The sequence below is a fragment of the Culex quinquefasciatus genome, chromosome 1 (genome assembly GCF_015732765.1).
Source record: "Culex quinquefasciatus strain JHB chromosome 1, VPISU_Cqui_1.0_pri_paternal, whole genome shotgun sequence".
NCBI lineage: Eukaryota > Metazoa > Arthropoda > Insecta > Diptera > Culicidae > Culex > Culex quinquefasciatus.
In genome coordinates this window covers 55,622,498-55,649,672 of record NC_051861.1, presented here as the reverse complement: position 1 = coordinate 55,649,672, position 27,175 = coordinate 55,622,498, and the positions used below count along the sequence as shown (strand labels likewise).

The 27,175-nt window shown below is 40.9% G+C and overlaps 4 long non-coding RNA genes across 4 annotated transcripts; 2 read left to right on the top strand and 2 right to left on the bottom strand.

Moving 5' to 3' along the window:
• Nucleotides 1-423: 423 nt before the first annotated feature.
• LOC119765372 lies at nt 424-3,197 on the top strand. Its single transcript, XR_005276672.1, has 3 exons — nt 424-651; nt 1,115-1,231; nt 1,559-3,197. It is a non-coding gene; the product is annotated as an uncharacterized LOC119765372 (long non-coding RNA).
• A 2,272-nt stretch (nt 3,198-5,469) lies between these two features.
• Nucleotides 5,470-6,108, bottom strand: LOC119765373. Its single transcript, XR_005276673.1, has 3 exons — nt 5,953-6,108; nt 5,818-5,874; nt 5,470-5,708 (listed from the first exon to the last, which is right to left on the bottom strand). It is a non-coding gene; the product is annotated as an uncharacterized LOC119765373 (long non-coding RNA).
• Nucleotides 6,109-10,282: 4,174 nt separating this feature from the next.
• LOC119765375 lies at nt 10,283-10,727 on the top strand. The gene is made up of 2 exons (XR_005276676.1): nt 10,283-10,339; nt 10,399-10,727. It is a non-coding gene; the product is annotated as an uncharacterized LOC119765375 (long non-coding RNA).
• Nucleotides 10,728-25,298: 14,571 nt separating this feature from the next.
• LOC119765371 lies at nt 25,299-26,417 on the bottom strand. The gene is made up of 2 exons (XR_005276671.1): nt 26,273-26,417; nt 25,299-26,208 (listed from the first exon to the last, which is right to left on the bottom strand). It is a non-coding gene; the product is annotated as an uncharacterized LOC119765371 (long non-coding RNA).
• Nucleotides 26,418-27,175: the final 758 nt, after the last annotated feature.

Here is a 27,175-nt window from a genome sequence, read left to right as displayed (position 1 = left end):
AGTAAACAAACTGAGTTATTCAATGCATGACGTTTTGCATATCCGAAACTACACTATCCTCAAACCCGATTTCTTCTAAGTATTTAATTTTTAAAACTATTAGCGAAATGCAAAATAACCTATGAGCATTCTCTTAAATTTTTATACAAAATAATTTACGTCGTTTTACCTCTCAGTGTCCTATGTGCATTCAGTAAAATGATGCACATACGACAATAACAAATCAACCTATGTACAATTTTAAATATATTTCAATCATTATGCACATACGCTAATATAATAACGACGTATGTACGCATTTTATTGAATAATTAGAAAGTAATGATAGATTTTTTTTATATCCATATATCTTTTTAAAAATAATGTTTGTCTAGGATCTGATTAACGTGTAGACGTCAGCTGTAAGATAGTATGAAATGTTTCAATGCCTGACACAGCAAAAGAGAAGAGCGAAATTTAACCAATGAGCTCTCTCTTCCGAATCTGGCGGATACGACTCCCAGCATGACATACCAAAACAACTCATAAAACAGCATAAAATATGTTTTTTGTTTTGGTTTATAGGATCGCGGACAGATCATTGTTGTGGACTGTTTGAGTTTTAAAAGAAAAGTGTCGAAGGGCGAAGGATTGAGGCAACAAAAAAATACGGTAAGTAGGGTGGAAAATTACCGTGATTCCCAAAGATGATTCCTGGACCGGCTCCGAAGGCGTCCCTGTGCAAGAGGGCGAATATTTGTTTGGCCTTCCGGGTTGGTTTTGCCGGTACCGTGGCTATTATTTGGCTTTCCGGATGGGTTTTCTTGGTTCCGTGGCTATCTGGAAGGTGTCCCTGTGCAAAAGGGAGGATGCTTTTTGGCCGCCTGGATAGATTTTGTCCGTTCCATGGCCATCCGGATGGCCAAAAAGCATCATCCCTCTTGCGCAGGGAAGCCTTCCGGATGGCCACGGAACCGACAAAAAAAAACATCCGGAAGGCCAGAAAACATCCCACCTTTTTGGCCAGGGACGACTTCGGATGGCCACGGTACCGGTTAACACATTTCAGGAGGGAAATGTTATCCTGTTAAATTTAATAAACCTTAACCTTAAACTACTTTTTCATCACCCGCAGCACTGCTTTACGGTACCTGGTCCCCCGACAACGACCAACCAAGCGGCGGCGGACGTGGTACGGAGGACGCTTCTAGAAACCTTAAAAAAAGAGCGCGCCATCCGCTTTATGGTTATGGTCTGTCAGAGAACCTCAAGACGAACGTCGAGTACCGTAATCTGGAGCGAATCGGGACTGCAGTCTGAATAGGGACAGCAGTTTTTAGAGCACTTAAAGCTTTTAAATTTGGAAATGGATGTACACATTTTGTTGTTCTGAGTCTGTTCTAACCGAAACCAACCAGAAAAATCAAAATATTGTGCTCCAACATGGTTAAAACTGCTGTCCCGATTCGCCCCATGTGTCCCGATTGACCCCAGTTTACGGTACATTAAGATTGCCGGAACCCGGGCGGATCGGTTATCAACAACTTCGCCAACGGCAAACTCATAATTACGCACGCAGAAGCAGGTCGTCTGGGCCGCTTGGGACAACGTGTCCGAGAATACAAAAATGCACGAGCTGCTGAGACTAGTGTTTCTGAGGCCACCGGAGCGGGCGGAAACATAGAGGTTGCGGCGGTTAAGGGGTTACAGTTTTAAAATAAAATTAAGTGTGTGCTCACACCAACCTCTGACTTTTTTTATCGATTTACATGTATGTAACCCCTTAAGTTCCCGGTGCTTTTACGTCGAGGTGCGTTTGGTCATTGTTTCTTGAGGGGCGAAAAACTACAAATTGCACTTAAGGAACTCTCGACTCGATGATTTCCGTACGACACAAAAATATCTGATCACGCTGCAAGAGACGAATAGTTTCATGAAGAATTGATCACCAAGCGGATCCAGTCGGACAAACCGTACATTATTATGGGTTACAAAGGCTCTGCCGAAGCGCTCCGATAACGACGTGTTGTTCCTGACTACGCAGGGCATCGTCCAGCTGGAGCAGCGCCACCGTAACGGAATACGCGGTCGCATGGCGGATGTGCAATATCTGTCAGTACTACGCCGTGATTTTTCAGTTCCAGCATGGACACTACGACAAGTGCGTCGCGGCTTCGTCGTCGTGATGATCTTTTCTCACAGCCAGCCATAAACGACCTGGTTTTACGGAGGAATTGGCTGCTAATCTGAGCGAACTTACCTCGCTGAAGAATCGCTTGTGACTCTTCGCGCTCGACAGGTCCTAATAGCTGCTCATCAGCCAGCTTAAGAACTACGTCATAACCAGATAAAGTCCATCTGTCTGTCTAAGAGCACGAAAACCTGCAGTGGTTGATCTTTTCGGATGTTCCCATCTTGGATATTCCGCACGACTATCTTTCTACCTCTGTTATCGTGCAGTCTGCAATGCAATGATGGATTACGTCCATTGGGCGTTTTTTTTTTTGTTTGGCAGTTTAGCGGCGTTCGATTCATACGAGCACTTTACCCAGTACTCGGATGAGATCCTGGACTTGCACGGGGACATGACTTCGAGGCGTTCGTTAACCTGAAGATGCTGGAGGTGGTAAATGCGCGCGGACCGCCGCATAAGCACCTCGATCAACGCGATTGATTCCAGTTTTGTGCGACTTGCGCTCTTCAAATCCCAAGCCTCACCCGTCGGCCAAGCAACAGCCGTAGAACCCGTTCGGAGATCCAACCCCTGAGATCGGAATAATTCTTTGGCGAAGAGCAAGTTCCTCAGGGCAGCTTCTGAATCAACATCTTGCATCCTTCGTTACCGCAGGTTCAACCGATCGCTCACCCCCGATCCGTCGTTGTTCTCCCCGGAGTACATCGTCATCGACGGAGGTTACTCGACGCATCTGTCGAAGCAAGTTAGCCAGGACCATGCGGCCGATACAACGCGACCAACCCGAACGCGGTCACCGAAACTCATCTGGACATCTTCAAAGCTGGTGCCGATTACATCGTGATCAACACGTACCTCTATCGCATGACCATCCCGTGTCAATCAGATTGCTATTAGATTTCGTTCCAGTGCAAAAATGGCGACCAAACATGTACAATATGTTGCGCCAACATGAAAGTCAATGAATTTAGTTATACATTTTACAAATCATAACCTTACGAAAAATACAGTCAAAAATCGTGAATCTAAGGTCAAACTTATTGCTCAGACTAAGCCTTTTCTTTAGGGACAGCATCATCTTATGGCTTTTGAACATCCTCCGGTTCCGGTTCCTTCTGCGAACCTTTTCCGTCCTTTGCTGCACTTTTCTCTTCTCCAACCTTTGACTCAATCTCTTTAGCAGCAACCTTCTGGCCAGACTACATCTCGTTCTGCTTCTCGATTCCAGAAACATGGCGTCCCCGTCATCCTAGGTGAAAATCTCCATCAAGTTGTACATTTGCAGCTGTGAAAACTGCGGCACGATACTAATCAGCGTCAGCCCTTTGATCAGTTCGACGATCACTGCCAGCTCCGGATGCTTCAGGTTCGCCTTGTTGTCCCGGTTCATTTCGGCGAGCCCGGTGATGACGCTCTCGCGTTCCAGTCCGTTGTTTAATCGCCGGTGGAAGATGATCACGAACGTTTTTGGTTCCCTCACAAAGTATCGTTCAAACAGAGAGCCGGCGTCGCCAATAGTGTCCTTCAGGTTGGCCTTGGTGATTACGTCGATCGGCATCAACCGCAGAATGTTGCAGCTCTTTTTCTTATTGGTTTCGGTCTCGTCCCGCCGAATCTTGAGCACAGTTTAGGTTAGGTAGAAAGCAGATATTTTTCATCCCGGTGTCCACCGACTCAAACCGGTCCTATTTCTTCTCCGTTTGGTCGCTTTGGCTTGCTTTTCCACCAGCACCGAAATGTCTTCCTCGACCTCTTCTCACTCTGCCGCGCCTTCTTCGGTAGGTTGTTCCTTTGTTGTAGGCGGCGATTCGCCCCCCATCGTCGGCATATTCGTTCAGCAACCGGTACGCGTCCACGGTGCAGTCCCGCTCGCGGATGTTGTACATCACCAGGATCCGCGCTAGCCCGCCTCCAGGTAATCCGCCACTTTGGCATAAAAATTGTGCGCATGCAGCGCTGCTGGGGGGCTATCGGAACACTTGTTTATAAGTGTTAAATAATATGTTTACACTACTTGGGCCAAAACCTTTCAAAAACGAAGGATTAAAACATGTAGTATGTGCGCTCACAGCACGATAGGCGGATAAGATAATTTACCATGTCAAATTATCCTGTGCGCCAAAGTAAACAATGATGATTGTTTACATTGGCGCATTGGTTAATTTGGCATCGTAAATTATCCTACCCGCCACCCATCTGACAGAAGGCTCATTTGTAAAAAACGGCTTCTCTCTCCTCTCACGCGCTGGAAGCATTGAAATATTTCATGCTCTTCGTCCTCTGTTGCCTACACGTTGCGAGAGGGTTGGAAATAGGGTATTTTAACCATTAGTGGACCCCCTAGTAGAGCCGAAGCACATTTTTCACAAATTTTCAATATTTCAAGCACTTTTTCATAACCCTTTGTACATAATAATGGAATCTGGAGTGTTTTGAACAACATTGAGTATTTGTTTCATCAGTTTTTTGTTTTTGAGCAGAAAAATAGCCATTTGAAAAAAAAGTTTTGTTTGCCTGTTATGGACCCCCTTTTCCTATAGTGGACCCGGGTCCATAATCCGATTGTGGACCCGGGTCCACTATACACAGAAAAAAAAAATCCGGTAAATTTACATCATTTATGATGTACCAAAAGTGCACGTCATTAATGATGCTAATTTACATCAAATTCATTGTAAATTTACGTATCATCCGTTGTAATCGTGCGGAACAAACGGCGCTCAGAAACTTGTAAATTTCCGATGAAATCGATGTAATTTTACCCAACCCAAAATTTTTTTTGCTCCGTTGAATTTAGAATCCGATGTAAATTTCAAATGCTTTTTTGACCTGCAATGGCTTTAAACAGTTAACTTATGTTTCCTTTCAAATCAAATAAAATACTTTCATTTGAATAAAAACATTACTTAACTATTACGCACTGCAAAAGGCAAATAAAAAGAACGAAATTTCATCAAATTCCAAATTCAACGGAGTAAAATGAACTTATTTGTTTAAAATAAAAGCATGCATTTCCATCATAGAATGTATTAGCCTATTTCGGCGTTCGTACAAACGGTTTTGATTCGTACGAGTAATGTACGAGCATTTGAATAATTTCATCGGGTTTTAGATTCAACGGAGTGTTTCAAAGTTGAATATTATTGCCATTTCGTGGCTGAATAACTTTTCGGAAGTCGCGTGTTTTGGTTTTGTACAAGTGTGTATAAAGAACACATACGCGACTAAGATAAAAAAGATTTGTGTGATTATAACAATGCGGAATGTACTCACCTGGATACGTACTATAACTAGTCTTGTCTTCGCAACAAGATCTCCGAATTGGCAGTCCCGTGTATTCCAAGCAGCTAGCAGAATCGACTACCCAGCCTTGTGACCAACCTCCGCTCCACACGGCCCAAATAGATCTGCTACACATGGGCTCGCCTCGCACGAACATTTTGCTAACCTGACTTCTACCGAGCTGCCGCCACCTTTTACCGGTTCCACTGTCGACAATCCCGAGAATCAAGCGTTCCTTCGACAAGGGACCGGACTAAAATAGAAGAAACCGTGTGACTTGAGCAAGTGGAAGAAATCCCGCGACGATAAGACCGTTTTCCTCAGCAAGAACGGGTCACACATCCGGCGGATCGGCTGCTTACCCTTTTAGTTCTTTGTCCGGCTTAGTTCTCCAGCAGATCCTTCGGGTGAATGATGTCCTGCGTTAGATAAAAAGAAACACATCTTTGATCGATTGCTCCTGCGTATACGAGTCTTCCTGTGGGACTTAAGCTTACCATTCTACTCCCACATTTCAACTCCATCCAATGTTCTTGCACGCACTTAAAAACAAATTTGACAACATTCAACATTTTTAATCAAAGTTGGCCAAGTTAACCAACTGCGGCGAGCGCGGCGAGCCAAAGAAAAAAAAATCAAAGTTGACAACTCGCTACAAAAAAAAACCAAAACATTTCATTTTTTGATTGTGACAACTGACGTTTATGGCCCTGCGGCTGAGAATCTCAGTGTTGCCAACTCTGATTTACGGGAAGTCTGTATTAGCCAGAAAAGTCTGTAATGTCTTTCTTGCCGATTACACTCAGGCTCATAACACTGAAATGAAAAATCGTAGAATTAGTTTTTGAACTTTAAATTTAGCCCGCCAAGCAAAACCTTTGGGCACTTCTGGGCTCAAGTTTTTTGTTGTTAAATATATTGTTTTTTTTTTCGTATTGATATTATTGAAAAATGGTTTTATCAATAATAATTAAAAAAAATTTGTCCTTCTGCTAAAAAAAATCAAAATATCTTAAAATTTATGAAAACAATAAAATTCTTAAAGTTTACTAGTTTTTCAATCTTTGATCGAGAGAAGCATTTCATTCTTTTGTGACAGAAAATATCTTTTCAAACAGAATTTATTTTGATAGGATCAAATGGTAGGACCACAGAGTAACCCAGAGTGACCAGTCCGAAGAAAAGTCAAACCATCCATAAACCACGTGGACACTTTAGGGGGGCGGGAGGGTGGTATGGCGATTGTCCACGCTCCATACAAAAAGTTTTTTTTTGTATGGAAAATTGTCCACGAAGGGGGGGGGGTTTGAGTTTTTTTAAATTGTCCACGTGGTTTGTGGATGGTCCCTTTGGCTCCATAAGGTTTGCTGGTAGCAGGCGATGTACCACAAAGTTAAACAAAAAAACAAGTGGCAGTGATAACTCTGGGTTACTCTGTGATAAGACTCAAGAATACAAATTTTAAAACATGTACTGGGGTACGCCCAAGGGTAGGTTCTGCGGTAGGTCACACAATGTCAATGTTTGTTTCATCGTTTTTTTTTCTCAAATAACAGTGCTTAAAAAATAGTTTTTTTTAAATTGTTTTTTTTTTTTTTAAACCAAGGTGACTATGACTCTGTGTTTCTTGCAAACCTAAGCCTAAAAGTTGAATTTGTTACGTCAAATTGACTATAAGGAAGGTTAATTCAAATGTTGCAAAATGTTACCAAAAAGTACATAAAAGTTTAAAATTTTATCAAAATTCTTTAGAAGTTTATTCAATCAAAAGTTTGTCATCAATTCCAATTTTGCAGCATAATTAAAAAAAATCACATTTTCTAAAAACTTTGGTATGCTTAAAATGCCTATAAAACTGAAGATTTAGTCCGTTTTCCGATTCGAACACATATTCATTGAGAAATATGAATCTTGGGAGTGTTTAATAATACTATTTACTATTTTAATAATAATAGTTAACTAACATTTCAAACTTTTCAAAATTTGTTGAAAACTACTTCATGAAGTTTTTTGAACACTTCTCTACCAAGCTCAGGATGAGTCCATAGCGAGGCTCCATAGCGTTCCGTTTTCATTTAATTCGTATTTTCCCCCAAATGGGGCAACGTGATGCGATCAACGCATCATTGTGATCCACACTTAAACACCGCTTTGATTTCCCGGTCGGAAATGGCGGACACAATTCTGGCGTTCGTCTGGGGGCTTGCGCCAGCCATCTGGCAGAATTTCCCCCAGATTTACCCTAGATTTCTGCCATGATTTCTGGCGAATATGACACAAACCGGTCGTGCACGGTTCAACCGATTGAACCGGTTGATTTTTGTGCCAGACAGCTGGCAGAACTTTCGCCCGATTTTCGCCAGATTCATCTGGCGTTACGCAAAACTTGTCTAGGATAAGTGTGCCAAGTGTGTCTGAACTGCACGACAAACGTCCGCCAGCGCCAGACACTCAAATTTACCAGATTATTTTCCGAGTGGGTTGTCAACACCGCGACAATCACAGTCACAGGGGTACTCACCTGATCAAACTGCAACTGTCGAGTCAAACTGTCAAATCACGAAAAGATGTTGTGCGAATCACCGAAAAAGATCGATGTTTTGGTTTGAATTTGCACCTAAAACTAGTGAAAAACAAAAAAAACAGTTTTTTAAAACAATTTAAAATAACTTCTCATCGGCTTCAACATACAGATCATGCTGTAAGTATACTGATAACCATAATCGAGCGGTTTCTTTTGGACAAAACACATCCAGAACCTTAATTGGCGAATACTGCCGGCCAGAATTAGGACGCGGTTTCCAAAATACGGCGCAATCCCGAATATACCATTTCTGCTGCAGCTGAATACACTCTTGATTATGGGAAAGTGCTGGACTATTTTGATTCTCATGCGAATCAGGATCACTCGGCAAAAGCTATCGGCCATTGATAAATTTTCATTTCAATACCTTCAACAACATCAATTTAGATAATTAAATAATTTAGGTATTTTTTTTATATGCCCACTTACATACCTTTTGTGTTTCAGCAAATGAAACTTCAGATTTGATCCTGATAAGAATTTCTTCGAATCGGATGGATCAGCCGTGATCCCGTTCCTGCTCCTTCTCCTTACTCTCGCTACAGCTGCGAATCGAATCATCCAGCGACGTTGTTCCGATCCACGCTAATACAACCGAAGGTGTTCCTGGCAACGTAGAACAGTTCTGGAAGAGATGCTGGAAGAGCCGGCGGAAGTTCACGGTATTGACTCGTTAGGCGGTTGAGGTAAGACCGGATATATGAACCAGATAGGCGGGCTACAACAGTAGAACTTGGTCCTGTCGCAACGGACAGAGGGAACTGGGATCGAAATCAATCCGTTACTCCTGCTCCCGGTTTGTGCAGGTTGGAAAATTCGCTTATTCCGTGGGGGAAACGACGGTTTAATTAGCAATCTCTAGAAAACAGTGAACAACTTTTGACACTCCGCGGAAACAAGCTGTTTAAAGTATTATTGAAGGCTTTAGAACAGCACCCATTCAACAACAACCGACCATAACATAACAAACAACTAACACTTGCTTTGAATAGTTGAAGTTCAGATATTCAACAATAACAACAAACTTAAGCGTCCAACTCTTGGCTTACTTGCCACCAAATGCAGAGGAGCTAATTTAATTGTTTTGTTTTAGCTGTCATCCGTCGCACTCAAACTAACACGATTTTCTTAAATTTCAGTGAAGCAAGATTGCGTTAGATTTGAATTTTACATGCTTTTTATAAATTCAAATTTTGCTGGAATCAGTGAACAAATTTGCATTTACATAAGATTCAACCATTACATAGAATTTGGATTTACATAATGACCCTTTAAATAGAATTTGACTGTTTACAATAGATTTCAAATTTACATTAAGCGTGTTTACGTATGAAACACGATTTGTGTGTCGGGTAAATTTACATTTTTTTTTCTGTGTAGGCAAACTGTTATTTTTATACCAAATTTAACCGATATTTGATGTTTTGATGCATGGTGTAGGTCTAATCATAGATATAATGAATAAAAGTTGGATTTTGCTCACTTTTCATCATGAACAAATATGTTTTGTTGACAAATTTGGCTTTAAACAACAAAAAACCTAACAGACATTTAAACACATTTATTTCCGAAAAGATCCGAGAAAACGTTTCAAAAACCACTGTAATCATACAAATAATTTAAAAAGTAATTTTGATGCAATTTTTTTCATATTAATTACATAATTGATTGATCGAAACTAAACAATAGTTTTGTTTACAGTTGCTGATAAAACCAGGCATGTTTATTTAAAAATAATGTTTTGTTATTGATTTATTACTATAAAATATCATTTCAAACTGCAACAATGATGCTTTAGTTAAGTACCATTAACTAAAGTTTTGATTAATTATAAATTCTTTCGGCTTCAGCATATTGGTACTTTTAACATAAAAACAGCTATATTTATACTCATAATTGAAAAATATGCGTTTAAGTTGATTACAACAAGCATTCATTGTATGTTTAAGAGAAACTTTTGCTTAAATACACAGTTTTCTTTATTTTGTAAGTTAAATTAACAGGGTCCACTTTTGGAAAAGTTTGGAATTTCGTTGTCCTATATTGGACCCCTAATTTTTGCTCGAAAATGAGCAGTTCTTCGCTTTATTTTAGTAAAGTTCCTTAAACTTACATTAATTCGACCTGCTGAAGTTGAATAATCAGTCAAAAATGATTGGATAGTTAATTCAATCATAAAATCATCAAATTTCTCAGATTGAGGTTTTTGCACATAGGACCTTTTGAAAAAGTACTCTAGATTTATTTTGTGCTTGTCAAACAATCAGAATTAGAATTTTAACTGTTATTTTATTAAATAGGTAAGTTTAACTAAAAGAAATAATAAAATAAATAGCAAAAGAAACTTTATGGTTTACAGGATTACAAAAAAGGCATATTTCCTCCAATCTAGACCGTTCCGGAGGCGAGCAAATCTGTGGCAAAAATTTGTGGAATAAAGTTTTCCTTGATCATCCTGGAACATCCGGCTTGGTATTCCTGCTCCCGGGAAGTGGCGATGTTTTGGCGGCGAAAATGACGGTGTACGGATGGAAGGATTTAAAGTATTCAATGTTCAGTTTTGTGCATCAAGACCAGCAGTAATGGAGTGTTTGCTAGGTTGCAGGTCCAGGAAAAGTATTGGGCGTAATAAGTTATGTCTGAAGTGCATTAATTATCAAAAAATAAATTGATTCTAGTTGTACAAAGTGTATTTTCTTTGATGGTGGAAGATTTCATAACAATTTTCAGCAACATGTAAGAAACATGGATTTAGAGCGTGTTCGTGATCGGGTGAAACATCATCTCTTGTTGAGCAATCACGTCCGTAAAGCACTTCCCAAACAGGCGAGACGGCACGGGCTCAGGAACCAGCGAAATCTACTGAAAACTGCATGATCAATATCCCAAACAAAGTTCCTCAGAACAGAAAAATCACGGTCCATCACAAGGCTGGTAGAAAGCCATGGGTCCATCAGCTGTGTCGGCAACGTAGAATGTAAACAATCCGAAAATAGAGTGGCACGAAGGAAGGAAGAAGAGAGAGAGGGAGCAACTTTTTATTGCCTTTCTCTTTTTTGATATTTTGTAGGGGTGGGACACTAACAGTAGGGGCCCTGCACTAAAACAGAAATATAAAGTCCAAATTCAGCTGCAAATCCGCTGTAAAAGCGCTTTTGATGCAGATGTGAAAACACTTTAGCTTTTACCCGCAGCTGGAAATGCGCTGTTAGTGCTGTACATTGACTATATTTAGTGCTGGATGGTTACTTGGGTAATTAACCGAACAACGATTTGACCAACAAAAGCAGGCGGCCAACTCTAGTCCTTATTAGAATCTTCGTAAAGGTCGAGAAAAATGTCACCGGCAGTGGAGATGGTGATCACGTCGGGTTCTTCGTGGAAACAACCGATGAGGAAACCTTGAAAAGTACGAGGAGTTCCTGTCGGAAAAAGTGGGCACGGTGGACAGCAAAAGACGCACCGTCGCGGACAACGACGACGACTTTAACGAAGACTACCTTGAAGAGGCGACAAAAGACTTCCAACCCGGTGCATGTGTAAGTTTTAGGATTCAAAGTAGATTTTTTAGAAAAAATAGTAATCATTTCAACCCTTTTGATCCAGGATCATGATCAATTTGGAGAAAAGCAGTATGATATCGACGAGCAGCTGGCCATTTACGATGGAAACATACTCGAGATCACCGTCGTATGTCTGCAACGCGGCATCTGTCTGGCGTAGTACTGTTCGCCGTACCTGGCGGTCCGTCATCAAGAGCGCGACCACGGCATCACGATGCAAGAGCTGGGAGAAACGCTCCGGTACCGCTTCTGCAACCGTCTGTACGTGGACGAAAAAGCCCTCGAGAAGCACATCAATGGTCCACGAGCACGAGCGTTTTAACTGTGGCTAGTACCCGTTCTAACCGCGCGAAATATACCTCAAGATTCCATACAGTCTCCACTCGGACGAACTCCCCAGAGATCAGGTTCACGCTTGCGACTTCGTCCGAAACGGTTCGGCCATCGTGAGACACTCGACACCCAGCGGTCGCTGCACACCGGTATCAAGCGACACGACCCCGACCAGCAATGAGACTCGTTGAATCTGATTTGTCACAAATTGCATTATTTTTTGTAAATCAACAGAAATTAACTTTCAAATATTAGTCAAATGAATAAAGTAACAATTGAAAGAGAGAGAAAATAATATTCATAAGTTTTCCATATAAGAACAAAAACCTGCTAGCTTAACAAAATTTGAATTTTATAAGGTTTTCTTATGAACGTAACACAAATGTTACATTAAATTCATAAGGTCTGCTTATGGAAAAATGATCCATTCAGTACTCCTATGAAATCTATATGGTTAATGTATAGTCAAGGCTAAAAACCCAAAAATAACATGTCTAACGGCAAATCGTGTAACAGGCCAGGTTTTGATGGATCTAGGCTAAATCGACCCTGCTGAGTCCGAATATCGCGGTCACGAAGCCCGATTCCTTAAGGGACGCGAGATATTCAAGATGGCGACCAATATGGCGGCTATATAGAGAAGTCAACAATATCACAGTATGAAGGTTGTCGACGTGTTGATTTTAACTAATTTCGGGTCGCTGAACCCGAATATGACCATGAAAATCGGTCACGGCGATCCAGGAGCGTGTAATCCAAGATGGCGTCCAATATGGCGAATAGTGAATCTTCAAGTATTTTTAAACAAGATGTAACAAGCTTGTGACCGATCAAATTTAACTAATTTGGGGTCGCTGAACCCGAATATGACCATGAAAATCGGTCACGGCGACCCAGTAGCGTGTAATCCAAGATGGCGTCCAATATGGCGAATAGTGAATCTTCAAGTATTTTTAAACAACATGTAACAGGCTTGTGACCGATCAAATTTAACTAATTTGGGGTCGCTGAACTCGAATATGACCATGAAAATTGGTCACGGCGACCCAGGAACGTGTAATCCAAGATGGCGTCCAATATGGCGAAGAGAGAATCTTCAAGTATTTTTAAACAAGATGTAACAGGCTTGTGACCGATCAAATTTAACTAATTTAGGGTCGCTGAACCCGAATATGACCATGAAAATCGGTTACGGCGATCCAGGAGCGTGTTATCCAAGATGGCGTCCAATATGGCGAATAGTGAATCTTCAAGTATTTTTAAACAACATGTAACAGGCTTGTGACCGATCAAATTTAACTAATTTGGGGTCGCTGAACTCGAATATGACCATGAAAATTGGTCACGGCGACCCAGGAACGTGTAATCCAAGATGGCGTCCAATATGGCGAAGAGAGAATCTTCAAGTATTTTTAAACAAGATGTAACAGGCTTGTGACCGATCAAATTTAACTAATTTAGGGTCGCTGAACCCGAATATGACCATGAAAATCGGTTACGGCGATCCAGGAGCGTGTTATCCAAGATGGCGTCCAATATGGCGAATAGTGAATCTTCAAGTATTTTTAAACAACATGTAACAGGCTTGTGACCGATCAAATTTAACTAATTTGGGGTCGCTGAACTCGAATATGACCATGGAAATCGGTCACGGCGATCCAGTAGCGTGTAATCCAAGATGGCGTCCAATATGGCGAATAGTGAATCTTCAAGTATTTTTAAACAAGATGTAACAGGTTTGTGACCGATCAAATTTAACTAATTTGGGGTCGCTGAACCCGAATATGACCATGAAAATCGGTCATGGCGATCCAGGAGCGTGTAATCCAAGATGGCGTCCAATATGGCGAATAGTGAATCTTCAAGTATTTTTAAACAACATGTAACAGGCTTGTGACCGATCAAATTTAATTAATTTGGGGTCGCTGAACTCGAATATGACCATGAAAATCGGTCACGGCGACCCAGGAGCGTGTAATCCAAGATGGCGTCCAATATGGCGAAGAGAGAATCTTCAAGTATTTTTTAACCAACATGTAACAGGCTTGTGACCGATCAAATTTAACTAATTTGGGGTCGCTGAACCCGAATATGACCATGAAAATCGGTCACGGCGATCCAGGAGCGTGTTATCCAAGATGGCGTCCAATATGGCGAATAGTGAATCTTCAAGTATTTTTAAACAACATGTAACAGGCTTGTGACCGATCAAATTTAACTAATTTGGGGTCGCTGAACTCGAATATGACCATGAAAATCGGTCACGGCGACCCAGGAGCGTGTTATCCAAGATGGCGTCCAATATGGCGAAGAGAGAATCTTCAAGTATTTTTAAACAACATGTAACAGGCTTGTGACCGATCAAATTTAACTAATTTGGGGTTGCTGAACTCGAATATGACCATGAAAATCGGTCACGGCGACCCAGGAGCGTGTAATCCAAGATGGCGTCCAATATGGCGAAGAGAGAATCTTCAAGTATTTTTAAACAACATGTAACAGGCTTGTGACCGATCAAATTTAACTAATTTGGGGTCGCTGAACTCGAATATGACCATGAAAATCGGTCACGGCGACCCAGGAGCGTGTTATCCAAGATGGCGTCCAATATGGCGAATAGTGAATCTTCAAGTATTTTTAAACAACATGTAACAGGCTTGTGACCGATCAAATTTAACTAATTTGGGGTCGCTGAACTCGAATATGACCATGAAAATCGGTCACGGCAACCCAGGAGCGTGTAATCCAAGATGGCGTCCAATATGGCGAAGAGAGAATCTTCAAGTATTTTTAAACAACATGTAACAGGCTTGTGACCGATCAAATTTAACTAATTTGGGGTCGCTGAACTCGAATATGACCATGAAAATCGGTCACGGCGATCCAGCAGCGTGTAATCCAAGATGGCGTCCAATATGGCGAAGAGAGAATCTTCAAGTATTTTTAAACAAGATGTAACAGGCTTGTGACCGATCAAATTTAACTAATTTGGGGTCGCTGAACTCGAATATGACCATGAAAATCGGTCACGGCGACCCAACGGAATCGACGTAACACCTTATAATGTGGCCCTCTTAAACCTTGCGGTTTCGTCAACGGATCCACAGGCGTGTATCGTTCTTTTTGCGACAAGACTCCGCCTCCCGGGTCTCCTAAGTGTGAAGGTATGGGCACGGGGAGAGGGCACCGAATACCTATATTTACACTTAGAATTTTTTGCGTCCGCCCCGGGATTCGAACCGGCGACCTCTGGATTGTGAGTCCAGTGCGCGGTCCGATTAATCCACACAGGCAGACGCGGCGACCCAGGAGCATGTAATCCAAGATGGCGTCCAATATGGCGAATAGTGAATCTTCAAGTATTTTTAAACAACATATAACAGCCTTGTGACCGATCAAATTTAACTAATTTGGGGTCGCTGAACCCGAATATGACCATGAAAATCGGTCACGGCGACCCAGTAGCGTGTAGTCCAAGATGGCGTCCAATATGGCGAATAGTGAATCTTCAAGTATTTTTAAACAACATGTAACAGGCTTGTGACCGATCAAATTTAACTAATTTGGGGTCGCTGAACTCGAATATGACCATGAAAATTGGTCACGGCGATCCAGCAGCGTGTAATCCAAGATGGCGTCCAATATGGCGAATAGTGAATCTTCAAGTATTTTTAAACAAGATGTAACAGGCTTGTGACCGATCAAATTTAACTAATTTGGGATCGCTGATGGCGTCGACAACTTGAAGATTCTCTCCCGCCATATTGGACGCCATCTAGGATTACACGCTCCTGGGTTGCCGTGACCGATTTTCATGGTCATATTCGAGTTCAGCGACCCCAAATTAGTTAAATTTGATCGGTCACAAGCCTGTTACATGTTGTTTAAAAATACTTGAAGATTCACTATTCGCCATATTGGACGCCATCTCGGATAACACGCTCCAGGATCGCCGTAACCGATTTTCATGGTCATATTCGGGTTCAGCGACCCCAAATTAGTTAAATTTGATCGGTCACAAGCCTGTTACATGTTGGTTAAAAAATACTTGAAGATTCTCTCTCGCCATATTGACGCCATCTTGATTACACGCTCCTGGATCGCCGTGACCGATTTTAATGGTCATATTCGAGTTCAGCGACCCTTAATTAGTTAAATTTGATCGGTCACAAGCCTGTTACATGTTGTTTAAAAATACTTGAAGATTCACTATTCGCCATATTGGACGCCATCTTGGATTACACGCTGCTGGATCGCCGTGACCGATTTTCATGGTCATATTCGAGTTCAGCGATCCCAAATTAGTTAAATTTGATCGGCCACAAGGCTGTTACATGTTGTTTAAAAATACTTGAAGATTCACTATTCGCCATATTGGACGCCATCTTGGATTACACGCTCCTGGATCGCCGTGACCGATTTTCATGGTCATATTCGGGTTCAGCGACCCTAAATTAGTTAAATTTGATCGGTCACAAGCCTGTTACATGTTGTTTAAAAATACTTGAAGATTCACTATTCGCCATATTGGACGCCATCTTGGATTACACGCTCCTGGGTCGCCGTGACCGATTTTCATGGTCATATTCGGGTTCAGCGACCCCAAATTAGTTAAATTTGATCGGTCACAAGCCTGTTACATGTTGTTTAAAAATACTTGAAGATTCACTATTCGCCATATTGGACGCCATCTTGGATAACACGCTACTGGGTCGCCGTGACCGATTTTCATGGTCATATTCGGGTTCAGCGACCCCAAATTAGTTAAATTTGATCGGTCACAAGCCTGTTACATGTTGTTTAAAAATACTTGAAGATTCACTATTCGCCATATTGGACGCCATCTTGGATTACACGCTACTGGGTCGCCGTGACCGATTTTCATGGTCATATTCGGGTTCAGCGACCCCAAATTAGTTAAATTTGATCGGTCACAAGGCTGTTACATGTTGTTTAAAAATACTTGAAGATTCACTATTCGCCATATTGACGCCATCTTGGATTACACGCTCCTGGATCGCCGTGACCGATTTTCATGGTCATATTCGAGTTCAGCGACTCCAAATTAGTTAAATTTGATCGGTCACAAGCCTGTTACATCTTGTTTAAAAATACTTGAAGATTCACTATTCGGACGCCATCTTGGATTACATGCTCTTGGGTCGCCGTGACCGATTTTCATGGTCATATTCGAGTTCAGCGACCCCAAATTAGTTAAATTTGATCGGTCACAAGCCTGTTACATATTGTTTAAAAATACTTGAAGATTCTCTCTTCGCCATATTGGACGCCATCTTGGATTACACGCTGCTGGATCGCCGTGACCGATTTTCATGGTCATATTCGAGTTCAGCGACCCCAAATTAGTTAAATTTGATCGGTCACAAGCCTGTTACATTGTTTAAAAATACTTGAAGATTCACTATTCGCCATATTGGACGCCATCTTGGATTACACGCTCCTGGATCGCCGTGACCGATTTTCGTGGTCATATTCGGGTTCAGCGACCCCAAATTAGTTAAATTTGATCGGTCACAAGGCTGTTACATGTTGTTTAAAAATACTTGAAGATTCACTATTCGCCATATTGGACGCCATCTTGGATTACACGCTCCTGGATCGCCGTGACCGATTTTCATGGTCATATTCGGGTTCAGCGACCCTAAATTAGTTAAATTTGATCGGTCACAAGCCTGTTACATGTTGTTTAAAAATACTTGAAGATTCACTATTCGCCATATTGGACGCCATCTTGGATTACACGCTACTGGGTCGCCGTGACCGATTTTCATGGTCATATTCGGGTTCAGCGACCCCAAATTAGTTAAATTTGATCGGTCACAAGGCTGTTACATGTTGTTTAAAAATACTTGAAGATTCACTATTCGCCATATTGGACGCCATCTTGGATTACACGCTCCTGGATCGTCGTGACCGATTTTCATGGTCATATTCGAGTTCAGCGACTCCAAATTAGTTAAATTTGATCGGTCACAAGGCTGTTACATGTTGTTTAAAAATACTTGAAGATTCACTATTCGCCATATTGGACGCCATCTTGGATTACACGCTCCAGGATCGCCGTAACCGATTTTCATGGTTATATTCGGGTTCAGCGACCCCAAATTAGTTAAATTTGATCGGTCACAAGCCTGTTACATGTTGGTTAAAAAATACTTGAAGATTCTCTCTTCGCCATATTGGACGCCATCTTGGATTACACGCTCCTGGATCGCCGTGACCGATTTTAATGGTCATATTCGAGTTCAGCGACCCCAAATTAGTTAAATTTGATCGGTCACAAGCCTGTTACATGTTGTTTAAAAATACTTGAAGATTCACTATTCGCCATATTGGACGCCATCTTGGATTACACGCTGCTGGATCGCCGTGACCGATTTTCATGGTCATATTCGAGTTCAGCGATCCCAAATTAGTTAAATTTGATCGGTCACAAGCCTGTTACATGTTGGTTAAAAAATACTTGAAGATTCTCTCTTCGCCATATTGGACGCCATCTTGGATTACACGCTCCTGGATCGCCGTGACCGATTTTAATGGTCATATTCGAGTTCAGCGACCCTAAATTAGTTAAATTTGATCGGTCACAAGCCTGTTACATGTTGTTTAAAAATACTTGAAGATTCACTATTCGCCATATTGGACGCCATCTTGGATTACACGCTACTGGGTCGCCGTGACCGATTTTCATGGTCATATTCGGGTTCAGCGACCCCAAATTAGTTAAATTTGATCGGTCACAAGGCTGTTACATGTTGTTTAAAAATACTTGAAGATTCACTATTCGCCATATTGGACGCCATCTTGGATTACACGCTCCTGGATCGCCGTGACCGATTTTCATGGTCATATTCGAGTTCAGCGACTCCAAATTAGTTAAATTTGATCGGTCACAAGCCTGTTACATCTTGTTTAAAAATACTTGAAGATTCACTATTCGCCATATTGGACGCCATCTTGGATTACATGCTCTTGGGTCGCCGTGACCGATTTTCATGGTCATATTCGAGTTCAGCGACCCCAAATTAGTTAAATTTGATCGGTCACAAGCCTGTTACATATTGTTTAAAAATACTTGAAGATTCTCTCTTCGCCATATTGGACGCCATCTTGGATTACACGCTGCTGGATCGCCGTGACCGATTTTCATGGTCATATTCGAGTTCAGCGACCCCAAATTAGATAAATTTGATCGGTCACAAGCCTGTTACATTGTTTAAAAATACTTGAAGATTCACTATTCGCCATATTGGACGCCATCTTGGATTACACGCTCCTGGATCGCCGTGACCGATTTTCATGGTCATATTCGGGTTCAGCGACCCTAATTTAGTTAAATTTGATCGGTCACAAGCCTGTTACATGTTGTTTAAAAATACTTGAAGATTCACTATTCGCCATATTGGACGCCATCTTGGATAACACGCTACTGGGTCGCCGTGACCGATTTTCATGGTCATATTCGGGTTCAGCGACCCCAAATTAGTTAAATTTGATCGGTCACAAGCCTGTTACATGTTGTTTAAAAATACTTGAAGATTCACTATTCGCCATATTGGACGCCATCTTGGATTACATGCTCCTGGGTCGCCGTGACCGATTTTCATGGTCATATTCGGGTTCAGCGACCCCAAATTAGTTAAATTTGATCGGTCACAAGCCTGTTACATGTTGTTTATGCGCCGCCGAGCGGTAAGGATTGGCGCATATGATGTGATATTAAAGTAATTTAAAGATCAAAGTTTATCTCTAACAACTATATTATGTTTCTAAATAATTAATGACATCGATGTTATTACTACCGCGGCCTAGCACTTAATACTCGAATCAATTCCCTGGTAAGACACTCGATGTCCCCAGGGAAACCCAAAGCCCACATCAGCAAAGCTGGCCGTGTGCTGCAAAACTGCACCGCCGCGCGGAGCGCTCGTCTGTGCTGACGGTGTGAATAAAAGCACCTTTGGCCACTGTGCCCAACTCAAGTGAGGGTCTTTGCTATAATTTAAGTTAGGGTAGGTCGCACGGACTAAGTCCGGTGCATGTCCCCCCCCTTACCGAGCTTGAGCTTGGCCTTGAAGAGGCCGAGCTCAAGAGGTAAGACGCTGGAATAAAATAAGGTTTCGTGGATACTAAAGACATACTATCATTTATTTTTATTTTAAAGCTAATTATAGCCTAACCGTTATGATGGAGCTTCTTCGCGAACCGGCTTCTAAAATCGTGCAGATAGCCATTGGCGGGTCGGGCTTTTAGATAACTGGCTTAATTCCTGTTGTTTTCGGTGACACATCCATCGTCTACTATTCCTTTCGAACCCTCTGTACTAGATTTTGATTATTTTGCTGTTTCGTTGGGGCCTAGAACCAACTACGCCTTTTTTTTTATTGCTGTTATCGTTGATTGCGTAAGGTACTGTTTGCTAAAATACACTGCCACGAATCTAGATTATTTTGCTGTTTTGTTGGGGCCTAGAACCAACTACGCCTTTTTTGTGAAATAGTTTTGCAGTCTTAGCGTATTTGTATCTTCAGTAAAAGTCTTCGCTCTATCCATGGACCGACTTACGGGATGCTGTCCTTGCGTTTTAAGATTAAATTAAGATTGGCTCAAATTTTGCCATGCTCTTGTTTCTGGTGTTCGGGGTTCGAATTCTTCCTTTCGCTGTCTTGTAATAATGAATACTCCTTGGCGTCACAAATTCACCCGCTATCTAATGCCCGACAGTGCCATTTCGTGCTATCTGTCGCTCGAGCCCCTTGGCGAGCCCCCATCTGGTTCTGCGCGTGCCGTTTTATCCGTAAGCTCAGGTGCAACTAAACCTATTCTGATTGATTCTTTTGTAAAAGACCACTAGGATACCTAATTGTTTTTAATCTACTCAAATTCCTCTTTGCTTTTAGTTTGAAATGTTCAGATTTACATATCATATTTAATTTTATTATACATTGAAATATTTTTGAAAAGAAAAAAAAGGATTTGTTGAAACTACTCCTCTATTTTAAAAATGTCAATTCATATCAAGATAGAATTCCAGCGTTTTAGTGTCATCAATGCGTTAAGTCGCCCTCTCCCTCCTTGAATGGTGTGCGTTTTTCCTCTGGTTGCTAATCCAAGGGATGCCTGAAATTTGTTTGGAAAGAAAGAGAAAAAAAACTTGCCACGAGGCATTAGCTCTATTATTAATGATGTTTGTTATTTTCTAAGTTCCATAAAAATTAAAATAGCCCTTTTTGTACCTCAGCGGTTTTTACGGCTTACTTCTACCCAAGGGTTTGAATGTTTTAAAGGCCATCTTCGGAGATTAATCATTATATTTTTTAAGTCGGTTGTTATGAACCTTTTCTTCTTTATTTCCATTAAGAATGGTCGAAGTTTGCTCGCTATCTAATCTAATTACCAAATAGGGCCCCCTCCTTGGCCCCCTCCATAGCTGTTGGAGTTTTCTCCCCATACCCATGGGGTTATCGTGAACCATAACCGGATCTCCCAGCTCTGGTTGCCAATTTTCAACATTTACATCGTATCTTATCTTATTCCTTACTTTACTAACAGCAAGGTTTTCCTTAGCCATTTTATGTATACTGCTGAAAAGGTGCTTAATTTCGTCCAGATACGTTTCGTAATTTGCATCCGTTGTGCTTTTGTAGATTGAAGCTGGCATTCTTGCCACTCTTCCGTATAGTAACTCATACGGTGAAAATCCCGTAGATTCGTTCGGTGCCGTGTTGTACTCAAAAAGAAAATATGGCAATTTCTGATCCCATGACCCGGTGTCTTTTCCGACGAATTGACGCATATATTGCTTCAATTCTCGATTCGATCTTTCGACCAAGTTTGCTTGTGGGTGATAGGCACTTGTGTTGATTTTCTTTATGTGAAGTAACTTACAGACTTCTTTCAGCATTTTACTCATAAAATTGGTACCTTGATCTGTAACTATCTCACATGGCGTACCAAATTTACAAATCACACCTTCTACTAACGCTCTAGCAACTGTAGAGGCTTCTTGGTTATGAATTGGAATGATTGTTAAGAATCGTGTCAAGTCATCTTGCACAGTCAATGCGCAGTTATTGCCCCAGTGTGATTCTGGGAACATTACTATATCCATGTATAGTTTTTCAAAAGGCTCTGAAGCCGTTGTTGTTATTTTCATCGGTATCTTGTTTGATTTGTGAATTTTGTGTCTTTGGCAGGAGTCACACTGCCGCACATAGTTCAAAATATCCCTATTAGGTTTTACACCGTGACGTCATTTGACAGCTCGCGTGCACTGTTTACATAGACTTAGTCGCGTTCGAACGAAAAGTGCTGGGTATTTTTTTTATTCAAAATCGGCCGGAATTACAAAAGTCAAGTGGTAAGTAAATTGTTAGTGAATTTATTTGCAAGATTTCAAGTTTTTTTTTTTCAAATTTATTGCAGGGAACCGAAGGCGAAGTGGGCGGCAAACTTGTCTACATGCTCGCTGTCTACATGCTCGCCGAACGAAAACGAAGCCGTGCTGCTGGCGGAGATGGTCAAGCAATGCCTTGTTCCGACGCTCTGCCTGGAATGACCTACAGGGGACCGATCACCAAGGACATGCAAGTCCCAGGAAACTACCGCACCGTGCTCCAGCTCCAGCTCCCGAGGACATGGTCAAGTTCAATCTCGAGCGCTGCAACCTCGCCCTCCTCCACCAGCAAAACACCGGCAGACTCTTCATCGTCCTGTTTGAGAAGAAAAAGCTGCTCTCGGAGGTTTTCCGTTGTCGAAGGCCTGCGAAGCGGAACCACTCCAAAAGCTAAAACGCTACCACCGCAACCCGCTCAGGCCTAGGAGGGTCTCCAGATTGTTAACGGATGTACCGGCGCAGAATGGAGTACGCGTATCGCAAGGAAGGACATGATCAAGCTGCTGTTTAAAAACAATCCGGAGAAGCCGCCGGAAATCGGAGAGCTGGGCGAGGAAAGAGTTAGAATCGTGCAGATGTGTGTCGGAGTTTCGGCGAATCCGTTTGCGGTGCGGAACTATTATCCTCCTCGTGGGCGATTCTTGACGTAGGCCTGACGGAAAAGGACAGTTTGTCCTTGGTTCAAATTAGTACGAACTGGTAGTTCGGTTCAACAAACAACTGGTCTCCGGCACCCATTCTTCGCCAGTTCTGGAATCATGGAGATCGTCTGATTGCCGTGGCGATTACCAAGAGTGGCCAAAGTTACATGCAGTCGACGATCGACCGCCACGTTGGCGTTGAGGAGGTGATCCCAGGCCCAGGGTGACCACTGAAATCCCATTTTCAAATTCTCTACTTTTTCCTGACTTTTCCAGATACTTACCATTTTTATCTAAAGAATGATTCAAATTATTTTTTATGAAATATAAAATTCTTGACAATTTAAGTAAAAATTACTTCAATAAATTCGTGAAAAATATTACAAAGGGGAAAGCTTTCATTATTATGAATCAGACTTTTTTTAAAGAAACATCAAGATTTTGTTTTCACTGGCTATGAAAAAAGATTGAAATTTTTTCAATTTTATTGATTTGTCATGATTTTAGTTATCAAAAAACTTCAAAATATGTTAAGGAATTCGCTTTAAAAAATTTACCCGATTCCCTTTTCCATCTTGTGAATTTTGATGTTTAATGTTTTGAATCAATGTTGATCGTCGTCGGTTGATCTATAGAGTTTTCGCTTCATTGAAAAACCTATTTTGATAAGACTAATTTACCACTAATTTGATGCGAAATGTTGGAAGACGCAAATCCTTTAAACATATTTGTAATAACTTAATCCAATGTTCTTTGCATTTATTTTATTGCAATCTTATAATATTATTCATAATATTTTTAATACGTAAAAGTTATTAATTTAACTCATTCTAAACGAAAAACGTTTGGATTTTAATCGATTTTTTTTTCGTTTAAGCGGATTCAAATATCTTTTTTGCAATTCCGTAGTGAAACTACTTACTTTTCCTGTTATTCTTGAACGACGAAATAGCCTACTTTTCTGTACCAAAAATAACTTAATCGTATAGCAACACTTTTCAAAATAAATGCTGAAAAGTTCTACTTTTCAGCACTGAAATGGGTGCTGAAAAGTTGAACTTTTCAGCACTTGTTTCGAAAAGTAACACTTTTCAACATTTTTTTGAATTAAACGATTTATTGACAAAATACATGAAAATTTGACTTAAAATTTCACTCAATGGGTGTTTTTTGGAATTGCAAAAAATGTTGTATGGAACTCGTTGCAAAACTTGATTTTTTCAGCACTCTTCGTATTTATCCAACTCGGTGAACCTCGTTAGATAAATGTACGACTCGTGCTGAAAAAATCCTATTTTTGCAACTTGTTCCATAAACTACTATTAACAAAATTTAAGTTATTCATAAAAGTTTGATGCTGGGGTGTAAAAGTAAATTATGGCCATACATTACAGGCTAGCGAAAATAATAATATTTCTTCCAAAAAATCGTCATTTCATTTGGAATTAGTTGGGCTATAATGTCCTTTTATAAGATTTTACCAAATTTTAGAATATACCCAGAACCTAGAGCTTTTTCACTTTTTTAAAATTAAATATACTTTATTGAATTTTTCTTATAATAAATACATTTGATTTACATAATAAGTGGATCACTTTCAGCTTTAGTTTGCTTTTTGTGATTTAAATGTTAAGAAAACATAACCAAACCTAAAACTAACTTAAACTTACAATAAACTAAACCAGTCCTTGAATCAAGGGGTATTCAGAATTACACTTTGTTTTTTCTTCAACGAACTATTCTATATCTATGTAAATCTTATCCGAAACGATAATTAAAACTGATTGTTGGCACATTTATTGAGTTTTAACTCCATTTAATCAAATATATGAAGCTATTTGGTATGAATCAGGGTTTTATAAAATTCAAAAACTTTTGTTAATTATAATTGTTTTTTTTTTATGATGTTTCAAGTTGGCAAAATTCCTTTAGAGTGTGACAAAAACAATAAAAAATATTTTTGCAACAGTAATCATAATTATAATAATCTCAAATAGCCTTTTCATACTGAAATAGATTAAAATATCTATATATATTAAAAGCTTAAATTTAAAGTAAGTTGCAAAAGACAAATTGAGTGAAATAAATTTGAAAACTGTGCAAAATATTATAAAATTATTCAAGAGTTAGAAAATAATGTTAAGACACTTATGTGCTTGGCATTCGAGCGAGATGAAGTAGTTGGCCAACGCCAAGACCTTCCTGCAATTCGGATTGACCCGAAGGACCACAACGAAATGCTAATCAACTACAGTCTAGCGGACCATGTCATCAAGGAGCTGCTAAATTATTAAGGATAAATAAATTCTTTGACTAAAAAAAATGTTTGATTTTATATGTCAGAAATAAAAACGTCTGATTAAAATAAAAGCCAAACAGGATTTTAACATTCCAAGGTTAATAACATCTCAAAAACTTTATAATATCATTACTGTCCATACATTAAACTCGAAACCAGGAACAAGTCTCTAGCTGGTTGTAGATTGAAGCACCCTCGCTGCCAGGTGCCGTAGACCAGTTGTTTGTTGAACCGAACTACCAGTTCGTACTAATTTGAACCAAGGACAAACTGTCCTTTTCCGTCAGGCCTACGTCAAGAATCGCCCACGAGGAGGATAATAGTTCCGCACCGCAAACGGATTCGCCGAAACTCCGACACACATCTGCACGATTCTAACTCTTTCCTCGCCCAGCTCTCCGATTTCCGGCGGCTTCTCCGGATTGTTTTTAAACAGCAGCTTGATCATGTCCTTCCTTGCGATACGCGTACTCCATTCTGCGCCGGTACATCCGTTAACAATCTGGAGACCCTCCTAGGCCTGAGCGGGTTGCGGTGGTAGCGTTTTAGCTTCTTTTGGAGTGGTTCCGCTTCGCAGGCCTTCGACAACGGAAAACCTCCGAGAGCAGCTTCTTTTTCTTCTCAAACAGGACGATGAAGAGTCTGCCGGTGTTTTGCTGGTGGAGGAGGGCGAGGTTGCAGCGCTCGAGATTGAACTTGACCATGTCCTCGGGAGCTGGAGCTGGAGCACGGTGCGGTAGTTTCCTGGGACTTGCATGTCCTTGGTGATCGGTCCCCTGTAGGTCATTCCAGGCAGAGCGTCGGAACAAGGCATTGCTTGACCATCTCCGCCAGCAGCACGGCTTCGTTTTCGTTCGGCGAGCATGTAGACAGCGAGCATGTAGACAAGTTTGCCGCCCACTTCGCCTTCGGTTCCCTGCAATAAATTTGAAAAAAAAAACTTGAAATCTTGCAAATAAATTCACTAACAATTTACTTACCACTTGACTTTTGTAATTCCGGCCGATTTTGAATAAAAAAAATACCCAGCACTTTTCGTTCGAACGCGACTAAGTCTATGTAAACAGTGCACGCGAGCTGTCAAACAGAAATACACGATTGAGGTTAGCCGCGACGGCGTAAAACCTAATAAGGCTTTCTAGTCAGAAATTTACCAACACATTCAAAGTATGTTTACATGACAGCTGGACGTTTGTTTGCATCAGGTTTCCTATCTCTTTCTAGCAAAATTTTTTTTGTCAGGCGACTTCTAGCTGGTTTTTTTGACTGACTGCCCGATATGTCAGCCAACATACTTCGCAGGGCTGTGACAGCTACAGCTCGATCATTGTTTGCATCAGGACACTGTGACGAGGAGTTCGTAATTTTTGAGTTAAATTATATTTTTTTCACTGGGCCTAGAAAGCCTTATTCATATTCTTCCAGAAATATGCTTGACTTATCCTTTTTATCATTCTGCGGGCCCCAATGTGGCCGCCCAAAGGTGCATCGTGAAATTCTTGGAGGATAGTTTGAATTTGATCCGCCTTTGCGTTGACGATCTCTGAGCGGTTATTGTAGAAACATATCTTTGTTTTTGTCTTCCAAGCGGCGAACTCTATAATTTGCAGGATTTCTGGCTGCCGAATTTTTCTAAACGATATTAGATGAATCCGTTTATTTGCACACTCGCTGAAAGTGTGAATGTAGAACAAAGCAAATGTTTGGAAAAACTTTTGCTGTCGATTATAGAATTGTGTTTACCATCTAGCATCACCCCATAAAGATTATCATTAGGAAATGCAAAATTTCCCTCTTGAATTATGTTTCTTGCACCATGTGGAAGATTGTAAACCTGGGAAATCTCGGAAAACCCTGACTTTTTGTTTGCTATCACGAAAGTA